General features: G+C 38.8%; 2 non-coding genes across 2 annotated transcripts; both read left to right on the top strand.

Annotated features, from left to right (window-relative positions):
- The first annotated feature begins 757 nt into the window (after positions 1-757).
- On the top strand, positions 758-829 carry TRNAA-UGC (transfer RNA alanine (anticodon UGC)). The gene has a single exon. It is a non-coding gene; the product is annotated as a tRNA-Ala (tRNA).
- A 6,261-nt stretch (positions 830-7,090) lies between these two features.
- TRNAA-UGC (transfer RNA alanine (anticodon UGC)) lies at positions 7,091-7,162 on the top strand. Its single transcript has one exon. It is a non-coding gene; the product is annotated as a tRNA-Ala (tRNA).
- The last annotated feature ends 1,047 nt before the right edge of the window (positions 7,163-8,209 follow it).

The raw sequence follows: 8,209 nt of genomic DNA, 5'->3' as shown, positions 1-8,209 counted from the left end.
CTCCCGTTGCATTTCGTTGGGAGATGAGAGAAAGCGGAAGGCGGGGATGAGGAGGAGGAGGGGATCGCACACACGTGTGTGAGCTACAGGACGATCACGAATTTGCAACGAGGACCCCAAACCCCGACGAGATCGAGGTCTCTAAAATGAATTACTCTCGGCTGAGGACGATACACATTGGTTGCCTGGCAACCCTCCGCTCTTCCTCTTTCTCTCTCCCGAAGCTGCACCCTTCATCCCTCCGATGCACTTGCTGCAGAGCATGCGTTTTCGTCCCTTTCGCAATGCACCATAAAACCTTCTGTCTTGTTCTTTTTTCCCCCCTCAGCCAAGTACCATTCATTTATCCAAGTATTAACCCTGAGACTCTTGATGACATTCTCCCTTGCACATCCCTCGCTGCCTTTTTTCCTCTCTTTTTCTCTGTCCGTATCTCGTGATTCTCAAATTCTCTGGGGATTATCGCGAGCCACGTTCGAGGAGGACGGAACGTTTCTCATGTGAGAATCAAGAGACGAAAAATTCGTTGAGAGTGATGAGAGGATTAATTGATGGGATTGTGGACGAGCTGTCTCGAAATAAATCGTACTGAATAGTCCTGTCCAGGATGCTTTTCTGGTAACAGGCTTTTCGCACGCGGTACCAGAAGGTGCGCCGTTTACAGATCGCATTCGATCTATACACTCGCTCGAATCTTCTGAGAAGTGAGAGCATCGATTATGGATCATTTTTCGTCGATAAATTATCGAAATCAATCGGGGATGTAGCTCAGTGGTAGAGCGTTCGCTTTGCATGTGAAAGGCCCCGGGTTCGAACCCCGGCATCTCCAGATTATTTTTTTAACGATTGCCTAAGTCGTGTCGACGCGTCTTCTAGGATTTTCTACTCTCGTTTGAAAACATCGGCCTGATTTTCTGTTCCTCCACTCTTATTAATTGCAAAGACAAAAATTCAAAGAATGAAGTATCCTCTCTTGATATACTTATATGTATGTGCGTGACGTGCAATGAAAGCGCAATATCGAGGACCTCGAGACGAATTTACTTTCACTCGACTAAACCGCCTCGTCACCGGTTCCCACCAGTTCTTCTCGCTTCTCTTCTTTCCTACCATTTAATTCTTCATCTCCTTCTCTCTCTCTCTCTCTCTCTCTCTCGTTCGGTCTTTTTTTCACGGTTGTAACAGCGATTTTCTCGTCGCGCGACACTCGCGGTCCTTTTAAATTTTCGAACCCTAAAAGTGTTTTACGCATGGCCTAACCCATTGATCGAATTTAAAAGTGATGCCCTTTGCCGCGACCAACGACCACGACGACAACTACGACAACGGTCGTATAACGTCGTCTACAAGAGAACGATGTCCTCTCTTGACATCCCTTTGACACCCGGATGTACTGATTTTACAACCAGCACACGCGACGGAAACGGATTTCTGGCAATGAGATTTAGGGGATTCGCCACGGTGTGTTTCATTCGTTTACTCTCCTTCTCTCTCTCTCTCTCTCTCTTTCTACCATTACAGCCTTGTGAGGTCGAAAGGGTGAATATACACCAGATTTTACACGAGTGGATTTGGTCATTCGCGTGAAAAAGCCCAAAGGGAAAAAGGGACGAATCGTATTTTCAGTTTCGATGTTTAAAGCCTCAGGAAATAACGCTTTCATGCTCGCATTCATCCATGTATATGATCCCTGAAACCTTCGATATCACCGAGCAATACCCCGACTTAATAACTCTCTAAAATCGAATATCAATACGTCGATGTTTACGTACAGGATAATAAGTGGAACGTTACATTTCAACGATGTTGTTTCCGCGATGGGAATTTTTGTCGAAGGATTCTGAACGATTGGAAAATTGCTCGCATACTCAGTTTCAGTCCATATTGATAAATTTTATTTTTTTTCCATTCGTCGACACTTTTCTTTTTACAGAGAATCGAATGCAAACCACACAGTTTAATTGAATTTGCAAATAGTTCATCTGCTCTGAATTGCTATGCGATGAAAGTTCAATTGGTAAAAGAGTATAAAAAAAAAGATTCTTCATGAATATTTATGATTTTGGGGGTCGCTGGAAGACTATGAATTTTTTAGTATAAATAAATTCGATCGAATTTCTTTTCATAATTCCTCGTGGACTAACAAAAATGTATCTTCCAATTTTGTTTAACGGCTCGAATTAAGCTTGGTATTGATGTTTTCAAGGATATATGCCGCAATATCGCTGGTATATGCACGTTTTTTTTTTATTACGCGTGGTATTTACACAAGAGACTAGCGATGCGGAAAAATGGTCCAGGGGAGAGAGAGAGAGAGTTTTTTTTGATAAGAAATCGATAAGCAATAAAAAGCGTGAAGTAATTGGGAGTGACGGGTGAATGAAAAAATAAAGCGGAAAAAAACTCGTAACCACACGGGAGGTCTTTATCCAAGCTCGGCGAGCATTCGCTCAGCGGTCGTAAAAAAAAATAAACGGGTGAATTTGCATAAAGCGTGGCCAATCGTGAAATCGGATGTGTGTCACGTCTTCGCGTCGAGATAACTCTTATCTCTCACTGAGAATTGTGGAAATTGCTTTTTTTCACGGGGGCTCACGTGCCGAGTTATATTTTCAATAAGAATTTAAATGTCCGCAATAAATAAAACACTCCGTTCTGACAGATTCATTCGAAATGCTTAATCAAGAATTTTGGTGTTTTTCGATGAGAAATACGATTTCACTATCTGTTCGTTATCAATCAAAGTTTCGCTGTTCTTCATTCTCATTTGATTTAGTATTATGGAAAAAATTTACACCCCTTTTTTCTTCAGGAGCTATTCTCAAAGGATCATTCTAAAATCCGCCTCGTCCTTAACCTTCGCACAAATCCTTTCCTTAAGGATGAAATATGCACCATGGGGAATATGAGGGGACATCGTTTGCAGGGGGAACGACCTCGACGACGAGTCTTCAGGAACGAAGACTTGTTTTCTCGTAATTACACCCTTAATTGCAAACAACTATATTCTCCATTTTCTCTCCGTCTTTCACTCTTTCTCTCGTTATAATCTTCTTTTTTCTCTCGTTTTCTTACTCCCACGAGAATTTCTCTCACATCTGGAAGTATGTTTACGAGACGCAATAGCTACACACGTTTCGAGTGCTAAAATATAATGGGTTATATATATTTCAAGAAGGGGATATCATATCCGAAGGGTCTTGTCTTTCTTGTACATGGAGAAACAAGGATTAAGTTCGTTAATTGATATTTTCAAAAGGTTGCAACGAGTCAGGGAGAGCAAGAGAGAGAGAGAGAGAAAACGATTTCAATAATTAAGGATTAACACGGACTCGTTCTTATACCGTGAATTTTTTCTCGCTTTCTTTAAAAAAATACAAAAAATAAAGAGCTGGCAATTATTAAATTTGGGCTTTTTGAGTAAAAAATATTTGTATGTAAATGTGAATTAATTCAGAGGTTTACGTGAAAAAAATTATGAAAAAATATATTTTCAATGTAACTGCAGTTCAAATAACGGCCGTCCGCACAATAAGCCTCCGATCTCGCTCCAATCTTTAAGAGCTACTAATAAAATATCTTTATTAATAAGGTAAGCCACGATATGCATTTGGAGTAATTATTAGTTAACAAGATTTAAGCTGAGAATTGAATTTAAATGAACCTATTATTTTCGAAATATGCCATATCGATAAAAAGCAATGTCTACTTTGCGTGGTTCAACCACAGTGCGTGAAAGATGAAAAAAAAAATTGCACGTTTGTCGAGAAAAACGTCTTAACTGCCTCGTAAAAGTCAAAACGTCGTGATTGCAGTGTCTCGAAATTAGAACGAGGACCTTTTGTCGCGCGCTCGTTTCCTTCGGCCGACTTTTCGATCGGTCTCTCACAACTTTACTTCGCGAATGATGAATCTTGCAGGAGTTTCGAACCTTTTTTTCCTCATGGTTTTTTCTTTCCTATTGGAATCTGCGGCTTGAGTTACAAGTGCGCAGTTCACCTCTGATTCGAGTTTGAAGTAGCGCATTCTCGACTCAACCGCAGAGTGCAATCTATTGGCCAATCTTTCGATACTACATTTTACTCCCATTCCTTGAAATTATATTGTCTGACGGAGGTTGCTTTATTCTCTATTTATTGCGCACTATGAGAGCGTTGCTCAAATAACCGAGCAAGTGAATAACAACTTCGACGAAATCGATCAAAAAAAATCTCGAAACACTTCGAATCGAATTATTACCAATCCTTTCTTCAAACATACTGGCTCTCTGTTCGACCTAAATTCATTTTTTAATAATCAGATTGAATCATCTATTCTAAGGAAACATTTCCGCATTGTTTTATTCTCCTTATTTCTGCATAAACAATATTTATACGGGCGATTTCTTATTAAAATTTTCTCCTGCAAGATTTATTTAAAGCCATGAGATTTGAGATTCAAGCCAAGCAATTATCAATATCAAATATAATAAAAATGAAAACAATCTTTTAGCATCGTACGCGATTTTATAAGAACTGCATTTTAAATAATTTTTCAATTTAATAATAATTCAATGAATGGAAGAAATAGGAGAAGGGCAAATATGGCAAAGGATAAGAAAAGGCGATGCAGCAGGGGTGGAAAATATGATAGAAAGAGTAACACAAGTGAAGATGAAACAAGAACTGCGATTGAACTGAACAAGGATGGAGGAATCGAGATATTGCAGCGAATATAAAAACAGGAATGAGAAGATAGCAATGGAAGAATATTGGGAGATGAGGGACACACGGATGGAAATAAAAGAAACGTGGGCGAGGATGAGGTGTGAGAATGTAGGAAGGGGAAGGTCCAAAAGGTACAGAGAAAGCAAATGAAAAAGCAAGAGGGAAGAGGAAACTTTAGCACACATTTGCGAGTGCAGAAAAATAACAGCGGACATGAGGAAGGCAGAGGTAGAAGAACTAGAAAGATGGCTGGAGAAAACAATAGGAGAAGGAGTGGAAGAGAAAAGAAATAGTGCGCTAAAAGGAAAAATGAGTAAGGAGTTGTGTGAATATGTGAAAAGATATGAATGAATGGTGAGGAAAAATGTAAATGAAAAGAATAATTGAAGAAAATATATGGAAAGAGAAAAAAAAGATATCTAGTAAGTAAACAGGGACTTTGTAAGTAAAGGGGGGGGAGGATTATGTAAAAACCCGTAAGGGTGGACTTGGAAATAAATTACTAGTGCTACTAATAATAATTTAATGTCAATTTATTTTTTACGTTTTTTTTTCATAAGTTACTTGTATTAAGGCAATACTATGGGCAGGCTGAGTTCATAAGATTAAAAAAAAAAAAATTGTACACTATGTTCCATTAATGCCTGGACCTGTCATAATGCAACTTGAACGGTCGGTAACAATTGACAAGGTCCAGACATTAATGCATAGTACCGTATGCTGTACTTAAACTTTTAATAAAGGGCTGTGCAAAATTTCAGGCTTGGTTGACGATCTGATTTCAGAGAAATGAAATATTAAAATTGGGTGGTTTTCGTGAAGAAACTTCAAAACGGCATACAAAAACCTAACTTCCGGTTGCTATAAAAGGGTATATTTGCATAGAAATCCATAAAATCCTGGAAAAAAACTGCAATTCGTATACTTAAAACTTGTAGTAATCTAATACTCCCAAAAAAGTTGCACTTATCGGCCTATTTTTTACGGAATGTTAAGTTTAATTTGAACTTCCGTCATTGGATTTCCAGAAGATAAAGGGGCGTGACAGCAAGGCAGCAGCTGAGTGTAAACCTAACCTCAATTTGACAGATCAATGGAAAAGAGGTTAAACACTCACGAGTGGTCGAGCAGAAAAAGGCGCAGGGAACCGGTGTTGCCAAACGTAAACCTGGGGATACTACGCGAATCGTTGGACTGACTCTTTTTTCATTTTTATAATTCAGTGCGAAAATTCATTTAAAGGATTACACATGAAAAATTTTACTCATTAGAAATAATCTTTTTTTCGTATGTCAATAATATTGATTACTACAAGTCTCAACTATTAGCAGTGGTTTGACTAGACCGAAGCGATAGAGTTACCTTGAGAATTTTTCCGACTGATATTTTCCATCAAAAAGCAATGAAAAGTCTGTTGATACCGAGAAAAAGTACGGTCCAGATCAAGTGAACTAGTGTTTGAATGCAATGTTCAAATTCACGTGTCCGACGGAAAGGTTAAACTCGTGGAAGCCAAAGATCAGAAGAATATTTCTTTCTTTTTGTAAACAGTGCTACGGTTCTTGCAAAAAACGTAATGAAAATTCGTTGGAATATTCCTTCGGAAAAAACATTGGAGATTCGATATCCCATGAGTTAGAAGATTTCCTGCGAGATTCCAACGTAATAATCCGGAGATGACATTCCGAAGAATTAGATATGGAGCAAGTTGGTAGCTGCAACTGACGAATGGCTTCGACGATAGATCTCCATTAGGGGAAAGCACATTCAGCGCATGTATCTGGGCCCACGTAAGTCACGCTACAGGGAATCCCTTAAGCCACCCTTACCACGATCGAGCACGTAGTACACTTGAATAGCGCAGACTTGTGGACGTATACATCTATATTTGTGTATAATGCATCGATGATATAGACGCGAAGGGATCGTTTGGTGAGATTATGTATCAACGGGTCGCATAACAACTCGGCAATTAAACTTGATGACTTTTCATTCCGTTGGTTATTTTCCAAGATTTTTTATCTAGAGCTCTAAGTCTCTTGAAGTATGAGTGGAAAGAACGCGATTTATGATCGATTTTTAGTTGCTCGTATTTCGAAAAAAATATGCTCACCTGTAAAATAAGTCGCGCAAAGGACGTTTGAGGCTCGAAGTCAAAATTAATGAGAGTTACGACGACTAAACGGGATAGCACAGAGTTGTAGAATCCCCAAACGTTTCAAAACGATTATTAGGAAAGTTTCGAAAGGTCGGAACGAGCTGATTCAGTTGTTCCAGCTTTCAATTTTTCGGAATTGATTATTGAGATTCCTTCATTATCGATTGAGTAATCCGCATCGTTTGAACGCATTGGCAGATCTGTCTTGAAGACAATTCTTTAAGGCGGGGATGTAGCTCAGTGGTAGAGCGTTCGCTTTGCATGTGAAAGGCCCCGGGTTCGATCCCCGGCATCTCCACACTTTTTTGGGGAATTGACGATTGATAGAACGTACTTGTCAAACTTTCTCACCAAAATTCTGGCAAAATTCATTAGTTCGATTGACTAAATGTCTGTGAAATGTACGGAATGGTCGTACCCACTCACACCAAAGGTGTGAGTTACTGGGTTGGACAAAGCTAAAAACTCAATCCTCACATTAAAGAATTTATTAAATTTAGTATACATAGACATATTTACGCATAAAAGAGTTGCGAGAAGCTGGTAACAACAGCCAGGTTCCTCAAATTGCTTTATTTAAACAAACCCAAACAAAAAAAAGGTTGGACGAAGCATTATTTCTGTGGATCTAACGGTTCTACGGCGATTGAACCTTGGACAAGAGATCTGCAGATCATTAAACGTGACACCGTTTCAACAGATCCGAGACGACAAAACTTATTCAGATGTGTTTAAATACACATATTCGTTCACTGTAATAAAATAAATCATTTGTGCAATTGAACGATTTCTCGCATGAACGAAACATTATATTCGGAAGTTTTATAAAGCTTCAGTAAATTCAACTCAAATTGAAATGAAATATAGTAAATGCCTTCCCAAGACCATGATTTTTTTCGTTGTCATGGGCCTTCCCTCGTATATTGAAATTCTGTCTAAAATTGCAGGAAATCTTAGAAGTTTACTGATGTTTATTTCGTAAAAGCAAATATAATATTTCCTGTGGGTTTCGTTCGTGTCCAACCTTATTAATGTGAGAAACCTGCGAAAATCAAACATCTATCGCGTCTGGACAGCGTCCAGTTCTCATTCACCGTTTCAGCGCGAAGCCAGAAAAAACCTTGATAAAAATTCAAACTCGACTCTGTTTGAGCTCGATTTTTTATCTCTGTTCTCGTCGTTTATTTTCTCCCCGCTTTTTCCATCCACTTTTGCTACCGCTTTTTTACATGCTTCGTGATTTTGTCAGGCGTTATTGTAACTTTGTGTTTTGATCAAATATTTATTCTCTGCTCTCGAGCAGACATTAAAAGTGATGAAAAAAGGACTATTCAGAGAAAGGTTG

This window comes from Venturia canescens, chromosome 8, assembly GCF_019457755.1.
Source record: "Venturia canescens isolate UGA chromosome 8, ASM1945775v1, whole genome shotgun sequence".
Classification (NCBI taxonomy): domain Eukaryota; kingdom Metazoa; phylum Arthropoda; class Insecta; order Hymenoptera; family Ichneumonidae; genus Venturia; species Venturia canescens.
Note: the sequence above shows the minus strand (reverse complement) of the source record. Positions and strands in the feature narration are given on the sequence as shown.